Source organism: Octodon degus, unplaced genomic scaffold, assembly GCF_000260255.1.
Source record: "Octodon degus isolate 3935 unplaced genomic scaffold, OctDeg1.0 scaffold00313, whole genome shotgun sequence".
Taxonomy (NCBI): Eukaryota; Metazoa; Chordata; class Mammalia; order Rodentia; family Octodontidae; genus Octodon; species Octodon degus.
In genome coordinates, this window is record NW_004524889.1 from 440,108 (window position 1) to 468,086 (window position 27,979).

General features: G+C 35.5%; 1 pseudogene; it reads right to left on the reverse strand.

The window, feature by feature from the left end:
• On the reverse strand, positions 1-27,979 carry LOC101587030 (annotated as a pseudogene).

Below are 27,979 nucleotides of genomic sequence, written 5' to 3' on the forward strand. Positions count from 1 at the left end.
CTAGCAGTGAAACGAAAGCCAGCTATTAAGCAACCAGAAAGCAACAGTTATTGAATATATGACCAGTTTTCTTTTAGTACATTCTTTGTTTTCTTCTTCTAGAAGTTGTAGATGTGTGTTTAGTTTGACTACCTGTCATCTTAATGAAGTTTCATCCACAACAGTCATGTCCTCCGCTGTTCCTTCAGTTGTTGCATCTACATTTGAAATGCCATGCCTGACGTTATGATGAGCATTGGAAGTGCCGGTGGTAGACCCACCGCCCAACAGAGGTACAGAATCTTTTCTGACCAGCTGTTCATTTTCGCGAAGAACAGCATTTTCACTCATGTAGCGCACTCTTTTTAGCTTGCCAACCGCACGGATTTCATCACTTTGAGGAGTTGGAGAAGGTTTTTTTTAAGTCCAGAAAACCCAGCAGTCTCTCACATAGTGTAACTACATGAGGTGGTGCTTTTAGTGCCAGAGGTTCTAAAGGAGTCAACTGAATAAGGTCAAGATCTGCTTGTCTTCAAAACGAAAAATCTTCATTATTTCCTGCTACAAGAATCCTCTCAGGGGCTGGGGAGATAGTTCATTAGAATATGTGCTTGCCTAGCAAGCGCAAGGGCCTGAGTTCAATCCCATGTTCCGCCAAAAATAATAAATAAATAAATAAATAAGAATCCTCTCTGGAACTTGTGTTATCACGTTATCATTTGGAACACCTTGGAATCATTGTTCCAGGTCAGCATTTGGTGGTGCTACTTTTAATTTTTCTGAGACCCTCATTCACTAAATAATACCTTCTGTATATTCCATTCTATGCTGAATTCAACTAATTTCTACCCTCTCAGCAGCAGTGGGAAAAGGAAATGCAGCTGCACTAACCAAATGTGTACCAAGTGCTGCTTATTGTCTGGAACTATCTGCTTCTGAACCTCATATTAATCCTTAAATTGCCTCCCATGCATGGACTGCACTTGGAGCCATGTCAGTCCCCCTGGGTTCCCTGGAGCATCCCGGACAGTATCGCCACCCACCGTCTCTGTGGGTGCTTTCAGAGGCTTTGAAAAGTTAACTTTTCTAATCAAGTCAGAACACTGAGGCAGCCAGGGCAGTACACATACATATACTCTCTGAAAATGACTTCCAGAGGTTTCTTTAAGAAGTGAATTCAAAATTGGAGAAAGTATTTTAAATGGGATTAACAGCAATGCATCTTTTACTATATTAAATTATTTAAATTATCCAGTCACCTTAGTTTTAATAATACCACACATTATCTTTTGAAAATATTGGCTGATCTACTACTCTACTATATGAACTTGAGCATGCCCAATCTTGTCTAAAATGTTGACTATCTGCATTGCTCATGTCCATCTTAATTTTGCAATATTAGTACAAATGTTTTCAAATTTGGCAGCAAAAACATCAACTAAACAACAACAATAATAATAATGAAAGAGGGGAAGATGGTTCTAGAGACAAAGGCTGGGAGGTGGGTGGGGAAGAAAGGGAACAAAAAGTGTCTAGATGAGTTATGAGTGAAGCTTAAGCTCAACATTTCTTCTCCAAGAGACAAAAAGTTCTTTCTACATAAACAGTACCTAAGGCTTTGCATCCAGTCTACACTCCAGGCTTAATCACAACATTCTTCTTTCCTTCCAACACACATAGCAATAGCTACAACCACAAACCCCAGTAACTCACAGAGCCTTAGGGAGTGTACTCACCAATAATAGTCTCACAGGAGGGAGACAGGGGCACACAGTCCACCTCACCAGACCCACACCCTGGTAGCCTGACACCCAGTCTGGCTTCTTGTTCCTAATAGAAGCTTGCTTCTTCTTCCATTCATGCCCTGCTTCTGGACTCACGTGACCCAATTATACAGAAACTGGAACTAGTAATCCTCCACTTTCATTTTCCTTGTAGCTAATTATTTTGTCAGTTACACTACAATACTTTTCTAACTTAACATTAAGTATACATACTGACTTTGTAAAATGAGTGGGAAAATCATGTACTCCAAATGTATAGCATTTTCTAAAAATTTAAATGAATATTTGTAAGTTTTTCATATGACCTCTTGTTCCACTATAGATTCTTTTGTGGTTATATTTTACACAGTTTGGAAAAGCACTTTTATCATAAATGACTGATGATTAATTTCATGAGTTACATTCTATCAACTTCTCAATACTTTTTCTTTACGCATTCTGATGTTGTCGTATGCCAGCACTTGACATATCAGTCCTCAGATCTACTCTGCCTTGCCCTTCTCTGTCATTACTGCACAGAACTTGATTTTAGGTCCTGTTTATTTACTTCAGTTTTTTTTTCAAAAAAAAACCTTAAAATAGTTTTCTTGAATTTTATTAAGAAACAAATAGCAATGAGATAGCTTCAAAACAGATTAGTGGGACAGTTTAAATAATGAATAAATTGCACATTGTTGTCTTCATAGTGGTTAGTCATAGTAAAAGATGCGGACATGATATCCTGTCCAAAAACTATTAGTACACATCTTTCTTCTCATTGAATTAAAGAAAGTAGCTGTACATCTATCCTAACTATTTTGTCTATACACATACAAAATGGTCCTTCGTTTGTATCTACTTTTGTAGTTTAGTTTTGTCAGAGATGAGTGTTTCATTGCCATTTAAATATTGTAGTTTTCGTGAATTCAGCAAACTAATCCAATAGAGTCCAGTAGTCCATAATAGTAGTGGGCTATACATAGGATTGACAATGTCAGCATTTGTTGAGTTAAGCCCTTTACAGCTCAGCATATTAATATGGCTTTACTTTTTTATAGCTCATTTTTATAGTTTTCTGCTGGATGATTAAGACCAAGATAAAGCAAGACCTACTTAGAAGAAATGTAACTTTTGTATCTGACAAGGTCATTCAAATCCCCTCAAGATTTATCCTAAATCCCTGTACCACAGTTTGTAGATCCTTTGTCAGTGTCAGCCATGTGGATGAGTCACGGCCATTGCCTAACCAATTTGCTCTCTGTGAAAGCCTGAGATAATGTTTTATCTCCATGTACCTTGCCTTAGGAACACTCTACATCATCAATCACTTTTGTCTGTGGCCCCGTAGTCTCCTTGATCAGAAAATTTGGGACACAACTAAGTTACAAGATGTTACAGTACAAGTTCTCCTATGTCCTGAGTCCTCACTGACCTTTAAAGGCTAGGACCAAAATGTTAACTCTCTTTGCAGCCCTTCTTTTTCTCTAATTTTTGCAAACTTATGTTGTTATCCCTCCAGAAGAGAAGCCTAATGGTATTATATGTTATAGATTATATAACATAGGCAGCTGAGCTTAACCTCACTATCTGTCTGAATATCAAACATGCACTACATAACATGGAGCAGGTATTTTTCATCATGTTTTGATATCCTAACAGAAGTTTAAAACATCATTTCTGAAGTGTTTTGAATAAGAACAAATGTTTTATTAAGGAAAACTCATTTGATCCAAACATTAATATTAACTACTAAAAATTGATACTCTTGCTTATTGTACTGTTTTGTACATAAGTATATCTCTGATATTTCCCATTAAAATGTTTTTAGCATAAGTACATACCACTTAAATTAGACCAATGCTTAACAAAGCATAAATGGATAAAGAGACAGTTAGCACTTGAAAAATTTAAGTTTCCAAATATTCCCTGAAATCCTACTCCATCTTAGTTCCCCAAATATTTATGTATCAATTACATAAAAAGGTCAGTTGCACTAGTAATTAGATACATAAGTCATCATCCAATGAAAACTCATCAAAAACACACAAAACATTTTACCATTATTTCACACTAAATAACAAGCAATTTTAAAATAGCAGATAAATAATGATAAATACCTAATCTAAAATTACTTTGCTCTTCAAAACTGGACAAGTAAACATTAGAAAATAATAATAATCACATAAATTAACTGTATGAAAGATAAAAGTGATAGTGTTTACTGAAAACATAATCATCTGTGCATGTTGTTAACCAAAACCAAATGAATAGAATATAACAAAATTATCTCACTGTAACTACATCATTGGAAATATTATTATTAATAAAAAGTTCTATAAGAGGCTAATTCTTGCTGGTGAAATTAAGGTATACATTAACATGTGTTGTCTGTGGTACTCCATGATCTGTCTTGGTCTTTACCTGCCTAATCAGGCTAATCTGACATCTCATATCTACCCTGTTGAAACAAGTTAAGCTCTACAAAGGTTGCAGTAAATAAAGAAGTCAAGAAGTGGCACCTAGAATGTAGAGGTGCTATTTTCTAAAAGTCCTACATCAAAGGGAAAGGATCAAAGTTGCTGATCACTAATTGAGGGTTGAGAACTAGAACTATGAAATTAAAGAGATTACACAGATTTACCAGTTCTTGCTCTTAGCCTGCTCTGTAGTCCAGGCATCTACTTAGTTAGTATGTACTGATATGAGGACATTGGCATAAGTGGAATATTATAGATCAGCAGAAAGGGGAAAGCACAGGGCCTAAAACAATTCATCTGAGGACTCAGAACCAGCCACACCCTCTGAAAGGAACCCAGGAGCATGAGCAAAGCCCTGCACCAGCCATGGGAGTTACAAAGTGGTACAACAGAGATGTAATGATCCCTGATTACTATTACATCCTTGAGTATGGGGCTTTGAGTGACTTAATCCAATACAAGTTGGGGAGGATGATAGGTCCAAGTGAGAGGGTGATAAGAGTTAACTCTAGTACTGGCAAGTGTGGAGGTCAGATTAAATGAAGATAAACACAATCAATCTCCACAGAAGTTAAAAGAAACTCACATTTTGGAACTCCACCTCCCTCATTTCTGGGCATACAGTTATCAGAAGGTGGGAACTAGAGCTTGGGCAATAGATAAGGCAATAACACTGGCTGAAAGTGTACGGAATCTGCCATTTCAGAAGATGGGGTCCAAATATTACCCTAACTTGTTGTGTTTCAAGCTGTGGGAAGCTTTGAATAAGGGAAGTTTCTCCACATTTCCTGCTCTGTAGATGTATACTGATAAAAGTTTTGGCCTGGAGAAGTGATATTATATCCAATAAATTTCTCTTATTCATGGTAAGAACCCTGAGTGAAGATGATGGAACACACATGGCAGAAGAAAGCAATCTCAACAGAATTCTGTCTTTCTGTGATATTTGGGAAAGTTCAGAGAACAATTACATGAGGTGTTCCCTATTCTTTCTGACAGGTGATAATAACACAATTATTTAATATAAGCCAGCAATTTTATGTCATCTGAAAGAAAGAATAGTGAAAATTGTAAAGAGTTGTGGTACTGACTTGAGCAAAATATTAAACACCCTCCAAATTGACATAATCACAGTAGCATATTCAATTTCCAAGAAATTGAGGACTCAGTGAAAGGGTCTCCAATATTACTCTGAAATTAATGGGTAGGTTATATGGAGCTCAATCACAATTGTCTTATGGTCTCTAAGGATTCTTATGTTGAGTGGCTGGGAGAATTCAAAAATAGTGCTAGTTCTTTTAAAGGGCCTGGGTTTAAAAAGGAAAAGGATCATATTCTTGTGAGATCTTACACTATTAACATTTGAATTCTACTAGTAGAAGTTTCCATCTGAGACATGGTAACTGAGTGTAGATGTCTAGGACAACGACATCCTTCCTTTCTCCATTACATTGTAATCCTTCAATTGCTACATCCATTCTCATCTACTGAAATTCACTGGAGTCATTATGTCTCAATATTGAAAAAAATACAATGAAGAGCATCAGATATGCAGTGAGACCCAGGGCCTTGATAGCTTACATGTCTCTGAGGCTGAGAAGAAGTTGCTTTCCTCTTCCCATCCTGTGCTGCATGACACCCTGAAGTAGGCTCATGTGACTTAGAATAGCCAACACTAATGAGGCTCTTAAGAATTCTGATTTCTTTTCAGGAAAAGTGAGAATCCCAGTAGATAAGAAAATGAGAGAAAAAAATGAGAATACCTCAAGCACCTCACAATATCAAAGTCCATGGGAATGTGCTCATCAATGCTTTGAGGAGAAAATGGCTTTTTAGTGAGTTTTATGCTGCTCAAGTATCAAGTTAGAGAGCCAATAAGAAAGGGACTTATATTGAAAATTACCAACCAAGTGATTGAGGCCCACAGTTTCAATGCGAAGGGCATGGATCACTACAAAAACTGCTATGGTGTCTTCAACAAACTAGGACTCACCTATTATAGGAATTGGAGTGATGAAGACAACATGCCAAAAACTTCCATCTTACCAATTGTCCTGGATATCATCTTGAAAGGGCATCTGTGCCACTGCAGAGGTAGTATGGGAAGCACTGAATCTGACAGGACTCTATTCTGCAGAAATCCCCTTCATCTTTGGTGCTCCTAAAGAACTCATCCCCCAAGAATTTCAGTAAATGTTCCTTGAGTAACAACAGGTACCCAACAATGATTCTATGCAGTGTGAGTTCCCTTGGGGCCTAAGAGCTCATGCCAAATTCAGCAAGATGAATGTTCTGGAGTTCTTGTTCATGTTTTGGGACAGTAGCTTTTAGTTCCTTCCCATCTCAATATAAAGAAGCTGTGGAAGAGAAATAAAAGACAACACATGCCAGAATATCATTGAAGGCAACTTCCTGCTGCAGGACAACTATAAGATCCAGTGCTATTCATAGCATTTTTCCCACACCTAGACAATTCTGATATGGATTGTTCACTCTTTGTTTTAGAAGAAAGCTAGCATTAAAAGATCTTAGGAATTACAATGCATCTGGAGAGAAATCAGATCTTATCATGCATGTGTTCTAGTTTTTAATGTGTAACCTGACAACTTTTTCTTTTAGGTTTGAAGGTTATATTATTCAAACAAACATTGTTTCATTTTAAAAAGTGTAATTAGTTTCAATTTCTCCAACATTCAAGCTATGCTGTTCACACAAATAGTACCATTTATAAGGTTAAGTAATATGATGTTTGCTTTATGGAAACATTTTAAAATCGTTAGGTATATTTTGTCATGCGAGTTACAAAACATTGCATTTCTAAAGAAATTTATTTAAAATGTGAAATAACACAGCCTGAATATACTTGACATCAATGAGATGCAGTAAAAGTTATGTAAAAAGATACTTAGTTGTTAGCTTTCCTATGCCTTTTATTTTTCTGTAAAATAAAACGACTTATTCATGACTTTGTGTAGATATTATATGGACTTTATGAGAAATAAATCTTAATGAATTATATTTTATGCTTACTGGTTAAGTATTCTTCTAACCTGAATTGAACACCTGCTCTAGGGCATGCTGTGCACTAGTACTGGCTATTGTAGGCTCAGTAAGAATGAACAGTGCCATGAATTAAAAAGTTTTAATTTAGAACCACTATCCTTAAATACATAGTCAAAAACTTAATATCCAAAGACAAATGAAATGAAGGTATCAGTAAGAGAGGTCCACGTCTGTTTCTCTGATAAATATATTCCTTAAAGCCAAGTGTTTGGAGCTTCTTAAAACTTAAAGTTCTCAGACAAAGTTATTTTAAGACAGATGGTGGGTAAGATGCAGCTATAGAGGTGAAGAGTTGACCTTAGACCCTGAAAACGTGTTTCTGATATTTTAAACATAAAACCTGTAGTGTAAAATTGTTGTTCAATATTACTTGTTGATCATAGGTAATACAGAGAATATTCTCAACTATGGCTAAAGACTTAGTCATTCTCCTTTCTTCTTCAATGTAGGTGAACAGTGCACAAACTGAGTGTTTTATGCATATATCTCCCAGGAGTTTTGTGGAATATAGATAAAATTCCATTGAGATTAATTACTGAAAATCAAATGAGAGTGGGGATACATTGCCATGGCATAACAAAGACAGCACTCATTTCATTCAAAACATTTTCTTCTGCTACTTGGCATTGAATTTTGTGCTTCAGAGATGCATCATAAGCCCTCTTTATTTTATTTTAGTTTTCAGAGTGGGTCTCACTAAATTGCTACATCACCCAGAATGCTTCTCAGAGTGCTGAGATTTAAAGCTTGTACCACCAATTCCCTAATCCAAGAGAGTATTACTAAATTAATGTTGAGTCTAACTTTACAAGCAATAAGTATTGGTTAAACTTTCTAATGGGATGAAATGAATAAGCATGAGATTTAGATCAAAGTGCACCTAAAAATGGAGAATGGAGCTTGAATCTCTACATTTGAGTCCTAAAACTAAAGAAGGCCCCTTTTCCTATAGCAAATACTGAGAGAAAGACATTAGAGTTTTACTTGCAAATGAACATTTTTGTCTGATCTGATAATCTAGGACACATAGCACTTTGTTTTCTGAGTTACCCTATATTTAGAACACATACAGTTAAGAAAATAAAGGTATGTGATCAACATAAGCAAACAACTACTCCTCATAAAGACCAAAAATGTGCCAAGAATTTCTCCTTGCTATACTTCATACACTTAACAGAATACAATTTTCCTACAGTATAGAACTTGGATTACCCAGGATGAAAGGGCTTGTAATTATATCCTCTTCCACATGCCTGGCACATAAAACACTGGCACTACAGTTCTTTGTTTCATTTAGACTTCAGTCTGTTTTCCTTTCTAGTGCAAATTAAACCTGTGTGTATTTACTTATTCCTATTGCCACATCTTATTAATCACTCTCAGGATATGAAAATAAACATCTTCATAGAAATGTACATTTATTTTTTTTTCTTTTTAGTTAAGTCTCACTACAACTTCAGGTTTATCTGCTGGCCTCATTTACAGAGTACTGTTTCTCCTTACTCCATGGTTATTAGAGAAGTGACTATTCCTAAGGGCCTGGCATTCTGCCTACTCTCATTGATCCCTGAAGCACAATACTCTTCTCTTGGTCGTCTTTAGGCTTCATTCCTTTCCATAATGAATGCTGACCTTCAGTATGTCCTCTTTTGAAGGTTGCATCCTGATCTTATGGGTACCTTGGAATAGAGAATTTCAACACTTGTCATTACTATTCCTCAAACTGATTCTCCTCTGATAACACATTCTGATCCAGATAGAAGAGATTGTTAGCAGTGAAATGGAGACTGAATGTCCACTTGGGAGTCTACCATGTCTTAAAAACATTTTTCCAGGAAGCTGGTGCATATATTCTCATTTAGTATAGCATCCATTGTGGCATCTAAACCTGTAACTGGAGATTGCATTTGGAAGTCACAGTGACATTTGTAGTGGAATTTACTAACATGGTGTATTAGAAATTTATCACTAATCACACTGATCTATACATGAGATTACCTGTTCAACTGAATGCAGAATTTTATGCATGTCATCTCCCAGAAATTTCAAGACAGAATGATAACTACTGATATTCATTACTTAAAATCCAGAAGGATAGGTGCAATATGCCATGGCCTTGGATATGCAGTACTAATTTTATTCAAATACAAATTTAATTAGTTTATCTTCTGTAATTTGGAAAACAAGAGTGAAAAATATTGGATGCATTTCGAAAATGATAAAATTGGACTTAGAAGGATCTCTGTGCTGATTAAGACTTTTTTATCAGCAATATAGGAAGAAGGATGAAAAATTTCTAAATCTTTGTGCAGCATATATCCTGCAGATATTTTTAGTAAATTCCAAGTTCCTTAGTGGTTGAGACCTACTTTATTGGTGGACATGTTATTTTTGGTCGACAAAAATAGAAATAATTTAACATCCTTCCATTGTTTTTTGCTTCACAACCTGGCCCAGGAGAAAAATCATACTTTTTTCTCATTTACATAGGCACAGCAGTTATTCAGGTATGTTCTCTCATTCTTTTCCTTTTTGTTTTCTTTTCGGAAATAGGGATTGAACTCAGGCCCTTGCATTTGCCAGGGAAGTGCTTATTCTATTGAGCCATCTCCCCGTCCCTGTTCTCTCATGCTTGAAGCCAATAGAAATTCATTTTTTGAGCATGTATCAGCAGGGAGAAACAATGAAGAGGAGAAAAAAGAGAAAGTATAAGAAAAAAAGTAGTAGAAAAACATGCAAGTACATATCCAGGAGGGCTGAGGGGCCTGTAGAAAAAAAATCGCCATCATTTTCTTGAAAATATCATTAATATGTAGAATTTTCACCTTAAGTAACTCTGTATGCTGACATCTGCTATCAAAAAAACCACATTGAATACAACAATGTGTTGTACAAAAACCATGCTTGAATTTCTGTCATCATGGTCTTATAAATGTGTAACTTTTCTAATGTCATATCAGTTATTACTATACGCTCTTTAAAACTATTTCTTTAAAGAAGGGGAAAAAAGAGACAAGAACAAAAATTTAAGATTTCTTGAAAGCAAGTGGTAATATGCAACTTTATATCCAATCTTATACTACAATATCTGTTAATCTGAGCAACAAATTTGATGATGAAAATAGATAATGTATCAACCACTGTTAATAAGATTCTTGGTTTGAAAATCTGTAACATATGTACTATTGTACAGTGCCCTGTTTCTGTCATTGTCTCTGATTATTGTTCTTACTTTTCAAAATAAAATTAAGCTGCTTAGGCAAACACAGGGGCACGGAGTGTGATCCCCAGGCCTTACATGCTGACCCCACCTGAGACTGGGTGTGGTGGCATGCATCTATAATAGCAGTACTCAGGCAGTTGTAAACAGGAGGATCACTACAAGTCCAATCTACACAGTGAGACCAAATAAACCGCGTACACCTTGTGCTAAAATAAAAAAATAAAAAATTTAAACAAGAATAATTAAATAAATAAATATGCTGTGGATGTTGTAAAGATTAAAAAACAAATTTTGAGAGAACTGCCCAAGCCCTGCGAGTGTGTGGGAGAGTTTGTGCTCTCCTTTGCACCTATTGGATTTCTCTGGACCAAACCCAGGCCTTTCACATGAGTGCAAACTTCAGCTGCACTCTTGGGACCCCTCCACACCTACAGAGCTAGCCCAAGCCCTCGTTTTTGTGAGAACATCCATCATGCTCTCAGGACACCACTAGACCTGGTCACGCCCAGGCCTGTGAGTGTGCAGGAGAGATTCTGCACTCTCCTGTGCACCCTGGACACCTCCAGACCCAGCCCAGGACTGGCATACAGGTCTGGAGAAAAACTATGCAGCGGAAGTCCCTGCAGAGAGATGAGGGGCCAAAACCACCCAGCTAATCCAAGAACAGAACATCTTGCCAGATGAACACAACAAGTTCAACTCCAAGGGCTGCAGCAGGAAGGAGCTGAGGACACAAGCCAGACCCAAGTCGGGCACAACCACATGAACTCAAAGATAGTAGATCTGTATCCGAATTTTAGTGGATCCTAAGGTTATACCTGCATCAAAGCTCAACACCAAAGGTCAGAGGATAGGGCTATAAAAATGAAAAAGAGAAGGAGCAAAATGCAATCTCAGGTACCAAGGCAACACAAAACAAGTGCAGAGAACACTGGCACAGCTGAAATATCTGAATTAATAGTATCTGAAGTAAAGAATCAAATGCAGAAACATAGAGAGAAAATCACATCACAAATAATCCCTGAAGTAAAAGAATTAATAACTGCTTCTCAAGAAGACACTGATAAAAAAAATAGACGAGATTAGACAAGTGATGTATGCCTTGAATGAAAAATACAGGAAAGAAATAGATCGCATGAAACAGAGTCAAAGACTTATACAGGAACTCAAAATTTCAAACACAAGCCTGAAAACCCATTTGAGTGAAAGTGAAGATAGAGTTTCAGATTTTGAAGATGCTGTCGCAGCTAGAGAAAAGGTAAAAAAAAGACCTCTTAAATACAGCTAGCATGCAAGAAAAAATAATTCAACACCTGTAAGACAATGCAAAGATGAACAACACGAGACTAATAAGCATCAATGAGAAAGAAGTAGTCAATGCAAATGATATAAAAAGTATATGGGCAGAACAGCAGGAAACTTCACAAATTTGAGGAAACAATCTGACATTCAGGTAACTGAAGCATACAGAATGCCAATTAACTTCAAACCAATCAAAAACACACCGAAACATAATAGACAAGATCCCAGAAATCCAGCACAAGAATAATATACTAAAAGTTGCTAGAGAAAGCAAAGAGATCACATTCAAAGGAAAACCCATTAAAAATATGGCCTAATTCTCTTCACAAACCATGAAGGCAAGAAGAGCATGGAGCAGAGTACTTCAAGTCCTCTATCAAAACAAATTCCAGCCCAGACTACTAGACCCTGCAAAACTCTCTTTCAAGTTTGATGGAGAAGTGAAATACTTCCATGATAAAGAACAGCTAAAGAATTTCATGATGACAAAGCCAACCCTACACAGGCTCCTGTAAGATGTTCTAGAGAGGGACTAAAATGATCAGAACTCCACGAATGAGATCAGAAGCAACCACCTAAATAGGGCAAACAATTAAACACAGGAGAAAAAGGAGTAAACAATAACAGGTAAATAACACATCAATCGTAAGTCAATACATCTCAATTATAACCATCAATGTAAATGGACTCAATTCACCAATTAAGAGAAATAGACTGGGACAGTGAATTAGGAAACAAAATCCAACAATATGCTGTATAGAAGAAACACATTTAACTCACAAAGACATTCATAGGCTGAAAGTCAAGGGATGGAAACAATATTACACGCCCAGAACCTCAGAAAAAACAGGGGTAGCAAACTTGATCTCCGGAAGTCTCAACTTCAAAGCAACAATGATAAAATGAAATACAGGTCACTATGTTCTTTCCAGGGGAAAAATTCAAGAGGAAGAGATAATACTCTTAAATATGTATGCACAAAACACATAAGCACAAAACTATATAAGACAAATCTTAATGAACAAGAAAAATCTAATATGCAATACCACAATCTTAACAGGAGACCTTAACACCACAATATCCCCAAAAGATAGGTCAAGCAGAGAAATAATTAGCAAAAAAGTAGGAGAACTGAACAAGAGCTTGGAACAAATGGACGTAGTGGACATATACAGAGTGTTCCAACAGCTGAATATGCATTGTTTTCAGCTGCACATGGGTCATTTCCTAAAATAGGTCACTCACTGGTAAATAGGTAATGTTTAAGTATATGCAAGAAAACAAATTATCCTATGAATATTATCTGACCGAAGTGCAATGAAACTGGAAATAAGAGACAAGAAAACAGAATAACCACATAAATACATGAAAATTAAACAATACACTACTCAGCATCAACAGGGTATCTGATGAAATTAAACAAGACATTCAACAATATCTACAATTCAATGTAAATGCAAGCGCAAAATGTCGGAATTCATGGGATGTGATGAAAGATATTCTCAGAGGGAAATTTATACCTGTGAACACACATGAAGAAAACATAACGGGAACAAATAAACACCCTAATGTTGCACCTCCATCATCTAGAAAATGAGGAGCAAAGGAATACCAGAGCAAAAAGACCAGAAAAAATCATGAAGATTAGAGGAGGAAATTATTTAAATTGAGATGAGAAAAATAGGTCAAAGAATGGAAAAATCAAACAGTTGTTTCTTTGAAAGATTAAATAAAATTGAAAAGCCCCTAACTAACCTCATCAAAAAGAGGAAAGAAAAATGCAAGTAGAAGCAATAAGGAATGAAAAGGACGTAACTACCACTGATAAAGTGGAAATTCAGAGGAATGCCAATAGCTACTTCGAAAAACTTTACTCTCACACACTAGAAGACATTGAAGAAATGGAAAGCTATCTAGAAAGGCACAAATTACCAAAACTGAATCAAGAAGATATAACATCTCTCAATAACCCAATAACAGCCAATGAAGTATGAACTGTAATAAAAAGCCTACTGACAAAGAAAAGTCCAGGTCCTGATGGATTCACAGCTGAATTCTATGAGGAATTTCTGGAAGATATGATCCCAATACTCCTCAAACTTTTCAATGAAATTGAAAAAGAAGCAATCCTCCCAAAATCAGTCCTGGAGGCAAGTAGTATACTATACGAAAACTACATCACAGTCTCCCCATGAACATAGATGCAAAAATCCTCAATGAAATACTAACAAATAGAATACATCAAATAACCAAGAGGATTACACAACAAGATCAGGTAGGATTGAACACAGGAATACAAGGATGGTTCAAAATATGCAAATTTATACATGCAATGCATTGTATCAATAGAGCCAAATCTGAAAACCACATGATCAACTAAATTGATGCAGAAAAGGCTTTTGGAAAATCCAACACTCATTCATGTTCAAAGTCCTACAGAAAATTGGAATAAATGGCCTCTACTTCAATCTGATGAAAGCTATCTATGACAACCCAACAGCTAATATAATTCTAAATTGGGAAAAACTGAAATCTTTTACTCTCAGATCAGGTACAAGACAATGATGTTTTCTATCCCCACTCCTTTTCAATATAGTTGTGGAATCATTAACTAGAGCCATTAGACAACAGAGAGAAATAAGAAGATAAGACTAGGTAAATAAGAAGTTAAATTATTTTATTTGTAGATGAATGATACTTTACTTGGAAGACCCAAAAAACTCTTTCAAGAAGCTACTAGGATTGATACACCAATTAGGTAGCATAGCAGGATTAAAAAGTCAATACTAAAAAGTCAATAGCAATCCCCTACACAGATAACATACACATTGAGAGGGAAATTAGAAAAACAACAATTTTACAACAGCAACATGGAAAACGAAATGCCTTGGAACTAATCTACCTAAAGAAGTCAAAGATATTTCAAGGAAAATTACAGTACTTAAAAAAATTGATGGTAGATAATTTCAGAAAATCGCAAGGTATTCCCTGCTTATGGATAAGAAGAATCAACAATATGGACATGACCTCACTTGCAAAACTGCTGCAAAGATTAAAAGAAATCCCTGTCAAACTAACAACAGCATACCTAACTGACCCAGAGAGATCATTCTTAAAATTTATTTGGAACCAGAGAAGACCTAGAATATCAAAGACAATCCTGGGCCAAAAAGACAAGGCAGGAGATATTACACTTCCTGACTTGAAATTATACTACAAAGCTACTGTGATAAAATCAGAATGGTACTGCCAACAAAATAGACCTGAGGATTAATGGAATAGGTTAGAAGATGCAGAATCCTCAACAAACACATTCAGCCACCTGATCTTCAATAAAGTGGCCAAACATGCTTACTGGAACAGAGATAGCCTCTTTAACAAAAGGTGCTGGAAAATTGGCTCACTACATGCCAAAAACTAAACCTTCACCAAGGTCTATCACCATGCACTAAGCTAAAGTCAAAATGGATTAAAGATCTAAAAATTAAAACAGAAACACAAAGTCTCCTGGAAGAGAAAGTAGGAGAAACTCTTGAAGTCATAGGGATAGGCAACAAATTTATGAACAAAAATCAAATCGCATGGGTAACAGTTGAAAGACTTATCAACTGGGAACTCCTCCTATTGAGAAGTTATGCACGTCTAAAGAAATTAATAACAAAGTGAAAAGATAGCTCATAAATTTGGTAAAAATCTTACCTAATAAGCACTCAGACAAAGGTCCACTCTCTAGAATTTATAAAGAACTAAAAAGCATCATGGCCCCAAAATTTAAAGATTCAATCCAGAAATGGGCATCTGAGATGGACAAACACTTCTCAAAGGATGAAATTAAAGAAGCCAATAAATATATGAAAATATGCACCTCATCATTCTACATCTTTCAAATGCAAATTAAAAACACAGAGACATCATCTCCTCCCAAAAAATGGCCATTATAAACAAATTAACTGACAATAAATGTTTGAGAGGCTGTGGGGAAAAAGAATCCCCTCTCCACTGCTGATGGGAATGAATACAGGTGCAACCATTATGGAAAGCAGTGTGGAGACTCCTTAAAATACTAGGACTGGAAATCCTATTCAAGAAAGCTATCCCCCTACTGGGAATTTTCCCAGAGCAGCTGAAGTCGTCTTGTCATAGTGATATATGTGTACCTATGTTTACAGCAGCACAATTTGTGATAGTCAAATATTGGAAACAATGAAAATTTTTGTCACCTGAGGAATGGATGAAAAATATGTGATATTTTTATACAATTCAGTGTTATTCAGCTATAAAGATGTAAACTTGAAGCATTTATGTTTAAGTGGATGCCACTGGAAAATATACTTATAAGTGAAATAAATCAGACACACATGTGCAAATATTGTATATTCTCCCCAGTATAAGAACTCAAAAGTAGAAATACACATAGAAAGGTATAATACAATTATAAGGAAAGCAAGAGCTTGATGATTAGACAACAAAGAGAGGGCAAGGAGATAAGCTAGGAAAAGTAACAGGGGCAAAGCCATACATTTGTATGCACAATATGGTTAAGGCCGTGATCCTGAGAAACATCAGCAGGTTTTTGAAACTGTCACTTAATTGGTAGGACTCTCACCCTGACTAGCTATATATGCTAATACCTGTGAACTAATCAACTGCACTGAAGTTAGCAATGCATTAAAGTAGGGTCATGCTTGGAATGCCTGTCATTCTGTTATGCTAAATACGTACTGTCATGTATACCAATTATTGCAATATTGTCTTTCAAGTAAATGTTTGTTTAAAGAAAATGGGTAATAAATGAAAAAAGAGACAGGAAAATAATGACACTGGTCCGTCCTGCTACAATGTTGTATATGGTTAGGTTTCTTATTTTTTGTGTAAAATTATGTAATTGTGTATACATATTTTTTCAATTTTTTAATTTTTTCTTCATATTTTGCATGGACTTAAAGTTTAACATATCAGTACTTGATGGAAAATACCTTTTCCATATTATGCCTAAGATATTTGACATTCAGACAGATAGGGTAAACCCAACTGCATATGTTTTAGGGTAATAATCATCTTCTCTTCTGAGAGGTTATCAACAAAAGTTTACAGACCAAAAATTGGAGAAAATGAAAGGCTGCGAGGACAGCCAACATTTTGGCCCTGGCTTTCAAGGTCAGTGAAGACTCAGGACAGAGGAGGACCATTATGTAACATCATGTAACTCAGTTGTGTCCCAAACTTTCAGATCAAAGAGATTATGGGGATGAAGAGGAAAGTGATTGATGATGTAGAATGTGCCTAAGGAGAGTCACATAGAGAGAAAACCTTTTCTCAGGCTCTCACAGAGAGCAAATTGTTCAAGCAATGGCCATGCCTCATCCCCACAGCTGACACTGACAAAGGATCTACAATGTTAGGTACAGGATCTCAGGATAAATCCTGAGGGGATTTGACTGACCTTATCAGATCCAAAAGCTATAACTCTTCTTGCATAGTTCTTGCTTTATCTTGACCTTAACCATCCAACATAAAGTTAAAAAAATGATGTATAAGGGGTGAAGCCATATTGGCATTCTGGGCTGTAAAGGGCTCAGTTCAGCAACTTCTGATATTGCCAGTCCTATGAATAACCCACTACTATTATGGACTACTGGACTGTATTGGAATTTTTTGCTGAATTCACACACCTATGATATTTAAATAAGAATGGAATACACTTCTTTGAAAATACTAAAGAAATAAAGTGGATACAAATGAATGATCATCTTGTATCTATATAAACAAAATAGTTAGGGTAGATATAAAGCTACCTTCTCTTAATTCAATGAGAAGAAAGATTTGTACTAATAGTGTTTGGACAGGATAACATGTCAGCCTCTTATACTATGAATAACCAATAAGAAGATAACTATATGCAATGTTTTAATTATTGAACTCTCCTACTAATCAGTTTTGAATCTGTCTCATTCCTATTTGTTTCTCAATAAAGCTGTTAAAAAATCCTCAGAGCTATTTGACTAGCTCTCAAGATGCACCTTTCATTCCCACAGTTTAATTTCATCTTCACTACAGTTCCAAGAGAGATACTGAAGTCATCCTGACACGCAGGTGGCTGAAGCTCAGGGAAACCCAAAGTGCCCCTGAAGAATGGCTCAGCTGGTCATGTCACAGGGCACAGGCAGAACTCAGGCTGTGTTTAAGCAGCGCCTCACCACTCCCTGTTCTGCTGTGTGTAAAGTTCTTTTCTGTACTGGGGAGTGTCTCAGTCTAGCATGACCTCCCGCTTCGAGCCAGACACAGGTGTCAGATTCAGGACTTGTGGATTTATTTCTTCATTGTGTTTGCCCCTCACAATATTTATTTAGCCCCTGTTTGTAGCGGAGCATGGTGCTAGATGAGCCTGGCTGAGCTTTCCTGGGTGCCAGGTACATGAAGACCAGGTTCACCCAGCGCTATCCTCACCAGTTGAGAACATATTTGTAAGAACTGCTCAAATTTTCAAAAAAAAAAAATTCAAAGCCTTAAAAAAGAATAAAAGAAAATTCTCAATTCACTAAGTGTTCAGGTATTAATGCATAGATAATTATAAAATGGTACTGTAATATTTTGCATCCAAAATATCCCATGCAGTGCAACTGATTCAATTTTGTGAATTACTCAAGCCCTAAAGCAGTAGAGCCAAATGACTATGGACTAAAACCTGAAACCATGGACCAAAACAAATCTCTTTTACTCTGTGCTCCTTTATATTTCTTTTTTCAGTAATTTGGTTATGGCAACAGGAACCTTTCTAAAATACATATTATTCAATCAAACGGATAAAAAAATCAACAAATGTGGTGATGCATGACTGAAATCCCAGGAATCGATTAGGTTGCTCTTGATACATCTAAGTTCAAGCCCAGGGCAACATAATGACTTAGGTAGACCCTTTCTGAAAACCGGAAAACAAGTTTCTAGAGGTGGCTCATTGTGATGGCCCTGAATTCAAACAGAAGGGGGAAAAAAAGCAAAACATCAGTTCTTATGCTGACTAAGATCTTTTGAAAAATTAATTTGACCTTGCCTTTGTAGACAATGTTCAAGGTAAAACACACACGCGCACGCACACACACACACACACACACACACACACACCACATTGTTAGTATTTTATTTAAGTTTAGATAATTTCAAGGAAATTTCACTTTCTTGAAAACTCATGCAAGAAATAAAAAAGGTTAATATTATAAAAATACAAATAATCTCTGTTTATTGAGCACCTACTATGTAATTGCAGGGGAGATATTGTCTTTGTAACTGTTATCTTTTTTTCCTCAATTTATGGAAAGAGTAGAGCAGAAAGTACTCTTATAATTATAAATAAACACATGAGTAACTTTTGCCATTAATACATGGCTCCAAATAATAGTTCCAATTTCCAATCCAAATTCTTGATAGCCTCTTTACCTCATTTCAAGCTTTTTATACATATTACAGATGCATAACTTAGACACGAAAGAAGAAAGAAATGTAAATTATTTTGTTGCCTGTCAGCATAGAATGTCTGCTCATTAACATGTACATTTAGTTTCCTCAGTCAGGATTGGAATTTCAGATGACCTTCATTAGAAGTAGAAGTTGTATAACTCATAATTAAGTGTAAGTTATAAAAACATGCATTCTAAAAGAACAAGTCAACATTTCAGATAAACCAAAATAAAGATAGGAAGACCGTGAAAAAAAAAACTTATGGAATTTTATCCTTTAGAGAATTTTACATTTTTGTACTAGATCAAGTTCATTTTTATGATTTGCACTTTTTTCTCCTAGTGTAATTGACCTAGAGATTCACTGATGTTGTTTCCTATACTACTTTTATGTTGTTTTCTATCATGGCTTTTTATATCTTATGAAAAGTACACTTGTTTTTCTCTTTGTTTTCTTGGTGGTACTGGAGATGATATTCAGTGATTATCCACCAGTGATATACTACCAGTCTTTTATTTTTTTCTATTTTATTATTTATTTTTATGCAAATTCTCACCAATTTGCCCAGTCTGGCCTTGAACTTGCCATCCTCCTACTTCAGCCTCCTTAGTAAAAGGGACAACAGATTTGTATCATATGCACTTAAGTAATGCTTTTTTATATATATACTCAGATGAGAACATTTATTTTTCTTCCAGGGTATGTAATTTAACCAAAAATTTCTGTGAATATTCATAGGCAGTTTTGTGTAAGTGTGAGAATAATATTTCCATTATTTTGGAAATATCCAAAAAGAATCTGTCAGAAAAAGTGTACAACAATTGCCTTAACAATTCTGAAGCTATTTATGACAGGGCTTGGATTATTTTACATTGATACATTCAATTTATTGTGAGCCATGCAAGCACTTTAAGCAATAAATAGAAATAATGATTTTAGTATTTTTTTTTCAGAACCGGGGATTGAATTCAGATTCTTGCGTTTGCCAGTCAAGCGATTATCCTACTGAGCCATCTCCCCAGCCCCAATTTTAGTAATTTTTGAAGCCAATCTAATAGGTATGTAATGACAACATACGGTGACTTAATTTGCATTTTCTTAAAGGAATGTGTTTATACTGTTGGTGAGATTATAAACTAGTTATTGCATTAACGAGAGGTCAGTTCTCAAAAGCAAATAAATAACAAAAACAAAATGAAACAACCTGACAAGCACAAACTCATTTGTCCCAGTTATATTTCTCCTAGTGATTTTCTCCAAAGAGTTAGATCAGTCTATTTTCATGCATCTATACTGATTTTTTTTTCACATATCAGAAGACAGGTTTATATATCCCCTAAGTTACAGACATAGTTTCAGGAGGAGATGGAAGGCATCAACATCACAGTATTCTAATCTTTCTTATTTATTTATTTACCTATTTTATTGACAGACAGCAATGAGACAGTTTCAAAACTGATTAATAGGACAGTTTCAATAATTAATGCACTGCCTATTGTTATCTTCTTAGTGGTAATGCATAGTGCAAGATGCAGACATGATATCCTGTCCTAATATTATTACTACAAATCTTTATTCTCATTGAATTAAGAGAAAGTAGGTGTATATCTATTCTAACTATTCTGCATATACAGATACAAAATTGTTCTCCCTTTGTATCCCCTTTATTTGTTTAGTTTTGTCAAAGATGGGTATTCCATTACCATTTAAATATTGTAGGTGCATGAGTTCAGCAAAATATTCCAATATAGTCCAGTAGTCTTTAATAGTAGTGGCTTATCCATAGGACTGGCAATGTCAGAAGTTGTTCACTTGAGCCTTTCACAACTCAGCATGTTAATATGGTTTTACTTTTTATAACTCGTATTTATAATTTTCTGATGGATGCTTAAGGCCAAGATAAAGGAAGAACTATATAACAAGCAATGTAGCTTTTGTATCTGAGGTCAGTCAAGTCCCCTCAGGATTTATCTTGTTGCCCTGTACAGCAGTTTGTAGATCTTTTGTCAGTGTCTGCCATGTGGATAAGTCACAGCCATTGCTTGACCAATTTGCTATCTGTGAAAGCCTGAGGGAATGTTTTCTCTCCATGTAAATCTCTGTATACTGATTTTTAATATCAGTGTAATTCATAATATCTGAGTTCATTAAACAGAAAAGATACTGATCAACACTAAAATAAATAAACAAAATGTGACATATATGAATATTATTTATACATAAAATTAAGTCATCTTATCTGCACAAAAAGTGGACAGATCTTGAGAACTTAATTTTGAATGACAGAAATCAGACATAGAAAATTAAATATCCCTTATCACTTTTTCCCATAATATTATTGATAAACAAATAGCAATGAGGCAGTTTCAAATCAAATTGGTAGGACAGTTTCAATAATTAACACATTGCATGCATTCTTCCTAGTGGTTAATTGCTGTACAAGATGCGGTCATGATATCCTATTTACAAACACCATTAGAACAAATCACTCTATTCATTAAGAGAATGTAACTGTATATCTATCCTAACCACTTTGAATACACAGATACAAAATGGGCCTTAATCTGTATATCCTTTTTTTTGTTGATTTGTGTTCCTCCACCTGAGTATTCTGACACATAAATAGTACCACATTTATGTGTCAACTAAAATTAAATGACAAGGGGACTAAGAGTAAATGTAAAACAAGATTGTCAACTAAAGGACTAATGAAAATAAATTTTATGTTTATTACAAAGTTTAAAATAAAAAAAGAAAATTAAATATCCCATGATATCACTCATGTGAGTAACCTAAAATATGAATAAATCAAAGAAAAAAGTAAGAGAAAGATGTTAGAAAAAAGACATAGAGTCTTTTGAGCTGCAGAAAGGGTGCAGGGAAAGGGTGAATGCAGGTAAGCAGGTAAAGGGATGGAAAACTATGATACATTTTATACTAATTCCACAAAAATGAAGGTAACCAGTATGTACTGAAAACATTCACAGTGAACAAAAATAATGTGTAACTTTTTCAAGTGTTCTTTTTCATGCAAGTTTTATATTTGTAAAGCATGTGCCAAAAACTTATGCACTTTCTATGTTTGTTCTTTTAATCTTGTAGTTAAGTTTAGGAGTTTTTTTCTTTTTGTTAGAAAACATCCCCTATGTTACACATGTGATTTATAAACAGATTCTTTTAGTCCCTTGGTTTCAATTTCTTTGTTTTATTTTTAATTATGATTAGTTCTCATATAGAAATGTGTCCTTTGAAACACTTAGGATTCTGGGAAGCCCACAACTCTGGTAAATTCTCAACCCTGGCCCCCATTGCAAAGGAATGGAGCTTCTACTGATGCAGGTCCAATCTTTGAAGAACTTAGGAGGACTCTGGGTGTCCGACGGGAATCTTGCAAGCTGCTGTCCATGGGCCCAGCATACAGTTTTCCAGGCAATGCCTGAAAAACTTTAAGAAGACTGGAGGACTCTAGGAAGCCTGAGGCCTCTGGTGAGCTGTGTACCTTGGCCAACAGCGTGCAGGCTTAGAGCTTCTGCTGGCACTGACCCAAACTTTCAAGAACTTAAGAGGATTCTTGGTATCCCTTTAGATACTGTTTACTCCAGACCATACCCACCATCTACACTGAAGTTTTGTTGACCATTGGTTAGTTCCCACAGGTAGTAGTGAGAGCCCTGGAGAGTCCTATTATGCTCCCCACTGTAGGTGAAGCACTACTAACCCATTCCCCACCACTCTCACACTACTATGTCTGGTTTATTATTGGGAGTTGAGAAAATGTGAAAACACAGGAGCAAAAGGCAATTTCAATACTCCAGCCCACCCAGAGAAAAGGACATATGAGAAGTTGAAAATCACATACCTGAGATTTCTGAACTGATAGTAACTGAAGTAAAGAAACAAGTACAACAGGCTACAGAAGAAATAATACCAGAAGTAATCTTTCAGGTCCGAGAAAAATGACAACAGTCATGAAAGAATTGCTCAGCACAACTAAAAAGGACAGAGATTTTAAAAATAGAGAAAAGAAAAATGATGGTAACACTGAATGAACAATACAGAAAAGAATTAGAATGCATCAAACATTCAAACAAATATCCAGGAAATTAATAATCTCATTTAAAGCTGGCAAAAGCACTTTAATGAAAATGAAGATAAAATTTCAGACCTCGAAGACAGCAGTGCAGCCAATGAATGGGAAAGGAAAGATCTCTTAAAACTAACAAGGAACCAGGAAATAATAATTCAGTAGCTACAAGATGACTCAAAGAAAAATAATGTAAGAATAAGTAGGTGGCAATGAAAGAGCAGGAGACAACACAAATTACATAAAAAGGCTATTTGAAGAAGTACTAGAAAAAAATTCTCCAAAAGTGAGAAAAGAATTATATACACTGAATTGAGGCATACAGAAATCCAAATAGTCATAAACAAATCTACACATGGACACATAATAATCAACATCTCAGAAATTCAGCAAAAGAATAGAATATTAAGAGCTATTAGAAAGAAGAAACAGATCATCTAAAGAGGAAACCCCATCAAAATCACAGAAGATTTTTCAACACAAATTGTCATATCAAAAAGAGCTTTTAGTAAGGTATTTCAGAACCCAGATTGATATACTCTGCAAAATTCTTTCACATTTAAAGGGAAGATAAGAGCCTTCCATGACAAAGAAGAAATTCATGATCACCAAATAAACACTACTGAAAGATATTAGAAAATGAGACAGAAACAATCACGGCTTCAGAACAACAAAAAGGAGCCACTAAAAGAAGCAAATAACTAAGAAGAGGGAAAAACTATGGAACCTATAGCAGGAAAATAACACCAGAAAGATAAGCCAATACATATCAGTTATAGCCATCAATGTGAACAGCCTTAATTTACCAAGCAAACCAAACACACTAGCAAGGTGGATTAAGAAAAAAAAACTAATATGTTGCATACAAGAAACACATTTAACTCAAAAGGAAATTCACAGACTGAAAGTCAAAGGATGAAATACATTCTCCATGTCACAGGAAACGGGAAAAAACAGGTGTAGCTGTCCTGGTTTTTGATAGTATCAGCTTAGAACCAAAAATGATTCAAAGAGATAAAGAAGGTCACTACAGTCTTGTTAAGGATCAACTGCAAGCAGAAGAAATAACAATTATCAATATAAATGCACCCAATGGAGGAGCACCAACCTACATAAGACAAAAAATAATGGACATGAAAAACCAAATGAGCAATAATACAACTTTAACACTGGATTTAACATACCACTGTCACAAAAACATAGATCAACTTGGAAAAAAATCAGAAATAACAGAACTAAACCAAATGCAAAGAAATGGACTTAGAGGACCGTTGAAGAGTATTCTACCCAGCAACAAAAAGGAGCTGGGTACAGGACATTATCAAAAATAGACTATATACAGGCTCACAGAGCAACCTTAAGTAAATTCAAAGGAAGTGAAATTAACTCATGCATACTATATGACAACACATCAAAGAAACTAAAAATTAATGTCAAAAGAAACAAAAAATAAACATATGGATATTAAATAAAAAATAGCTACAAATACAGTGGGTCACAGATGATATTAAAGAAGAAACTAAGGAACAGAGAAATAGTTCAGTGGACTAAAGTGCCTACTGAGGTAGAGTGTGAGGGCTGGGATTTGATCCCTGACAGCACAAACCATGCCAGGCCCAACCTCAGGGTATGCTGAGATGGAGATTGAGACTGGGCATGGTGGCCCATGCCTGTAATCCCTGCTCTTGGGAGGATGAAAACAGGAGGATCACTATGAGTCTGATCTGTGTAGTAAAACCATATAGATCCTGTACTATATACTTTAAAAGAAAATAATAATGTGTCTGGATCAACAATTGGATCATTCCGTCCTTCTATACATCAGGACATATGCTGACTTGTTTCTTTCAAACCAGTGCAGATCCCATTCTCTTACAGTGCAGGTCCAAGAAGTTATTGAGTCTAACAATATAGAGAAAGTGGGAGTTAAGGAATTTCCATGTTTTCTCATTCTCCTTGTTCATACCACCTCCAGTCTTTCTGCTACTGACATCAAAAGTGTGTCCAAACTCTCTTGACACTTTTACTTCCAAAGTCATTGTTCTTCTAATTGGCCAAGGATGTTGGCTGTCCAAGATGATAGGTAGAAAATCTACTTTTTTGTGCTATGTCAACTTGTTATGTAGGTATGAACAATTTCAGAGTAATCTATTTATAAGTTTATATTTCACATAGAATTGGTCTCTGTCTTACCTGTAGGACAAAAAGTCAGTCACAGATTGTTTTAATAAGGTCATTGAATGGTTCTTCAACCTTACATTAGTAAAAACATCACTTTTACCCCTTTTCTACATTGGCATATGTTTAGCAAATCAGAAAATCATATGAATTGAAACTATTGTGAAAGGCTTTTTTTTGTCTGTCTATGCTTATACTTTTTTTTGTATTTTAGGGAAGGGTCTAGAGGGTGTTCAGCATCTCACTACTAGATCAGACTCATAGTGATCCTACTATTTACAGCCTCCCAAGAGCTGGGATTACAGGTGCTGACCACCACGCTCAGTTTCAATTGCCATCTCAGCATGCCCTGGGGATGGGGCTAGCACAGCAGGCCCGGGGATTGAACCCCTGGTCCTGGTGCCTGCTTGCAGACACTTTAATCTGCTGAACTATTTCGTCAGCACTATGCTTATACTTTTATCACAACTTATTATTTGCTATGAATTTCTAGTAATACTGAATAGTGTATCTATATTTTATTATTGTGGGTTTTTACTATTGGTAACTACTTAAAAATCAATTCAAATTTAACAAACAATTTTGCTCTCTTCCATTTGCTGATGTCTTTGAACCAACCAATTATGGACTGAAACTTCCAGTAACTGTGAGCTAAATTAACATTTCCTTCCTTCACTTTGGGTGTTGAGTATTTGTCCCAACAATGGGAGAAGATTAACTCAGACAGGATGGAAAGCTGAAGATTCTACAATGGAAGGCTGAAGAATCTGTGACAGAAAGCTGAAGGATCCAAGCCAAAGGCCAAAGTTTCTGCACTGAAAGCCAGGAGATGATGTACAAACTAACTGTGAAGACTAAAGTTCCTCTAAGGAAGTGGAAGGCCCAATCCTTTCTCAATCCCATTCTATACCCCTTTTGTGCTGAGTCACTCTGGGGTGGGGACCCCATGACCAAGGGAGTAGAACTGCTGAGGTGATCCAGCCAAGTTGACATGATATATCAACCACTACACTAACATAATTTAGTGGTCAACAAATGTTGGTCTTTGATGCATCTGGAGGGAAATCAGAATACATAACCCATGAGTTCTTGATTTTTATATATAACCATGACAATTATTATTTTAATTTTTGAAGGTTGTATTATTCAATTATTGTCTTTTTTAAATAAGGGTGAATGGGTTTCAAAATGTTTACTATTTGAACAATAGTGTTCAATCTTGCCATTATAATTTTAAGTAACATGATATTTGCTGTACTGTAAAGGTAAATATAATATTAATTTTATTTTTATTGTAAGCAATGTATCTTCACATTTTAAAAATTATCTAAAAGATATACAGTTATTGGCTTTGTTATGCCTTTATCTCTCTTGCTCTATAAAATTGTATGACATATACATGGCTTTATTATTTCCAGAGTATATGAGATATAAATCTTAATAAATTAAATTTCATCCTTACTGGTTAACTTATTCTCCAAGTCTCAATTTGGCTCGTGCTTATAGGAAAACTGCAGCAGCCTGAACCTGACAGAATAAGTTGGACTCAGGTGCTCCCTATGGAATTTTTATAGGAAGCAATAGTCTCATGGGGAAAATTATGAGATCTTCTAAAAACCTAAGGAGAAATAAAAAGAACATATATGTATGAGGAAGTGATAAAACTACATGAGTTTCTCAGATCAGTGTTTTTATACTAAAATAGCATTTGGAGGGGCCAGGGAGATAGCTCAGTAGAATAAATGCTTGCCTGGCAAGATCAAGGGCCTGAGTTTAATCCCCAGTTCTGCAAAAAAATAAAATAAAATAAATTTAAAATAAATAAAATAAAATAACAGTTGGAAATGCTGAGAACATTGAGTTCTTCAGTGGATAGTTTTAGTTTTTGCTAGATGATGGGTCAGACTAGGCTGAAGAAAGAACAAGCAGTGACTAGCTGTTCAAAATGTTTTTTCAAATTTTAAATGTTAATACTGTGAGAAAAAATTTCAATGCTTCTCCTGATCATGGGTGAACAAAGGACATCTTCACCCACCACATTAATGATAGACATTTTCCTCTCTTTTGAGTGCAGCTGAAAAGTATACAAAAATAATTTATATATGTTATCTCTGAAGAGCTTTTTGAGGATTAGAATCACACTCCCTTAAAATGGGTTATTAAAAATCCATCAGGTTTGAGGATAAATTGCTATGAAAGACAATCCTCAGTGCACTGAAGAAGTTTTTTTGTAATACTGGGGTTGAACCCAGGGTCTCCACACCCAATAACATGCACAGCCCCTTTTAAAATTTTTATGTCTGAGACAGGGTCTTCTTAAGTGTCATTGATGCCAAGGCAAGTGTGTAACTTACTATCTGCCTATCTCAGGCTTCCATATTTCTGGAATTATTGAGATAAAACAATATATAACTATAGTTAATGAGTATCACTGTTACCTGATTTGGTAGTCCAT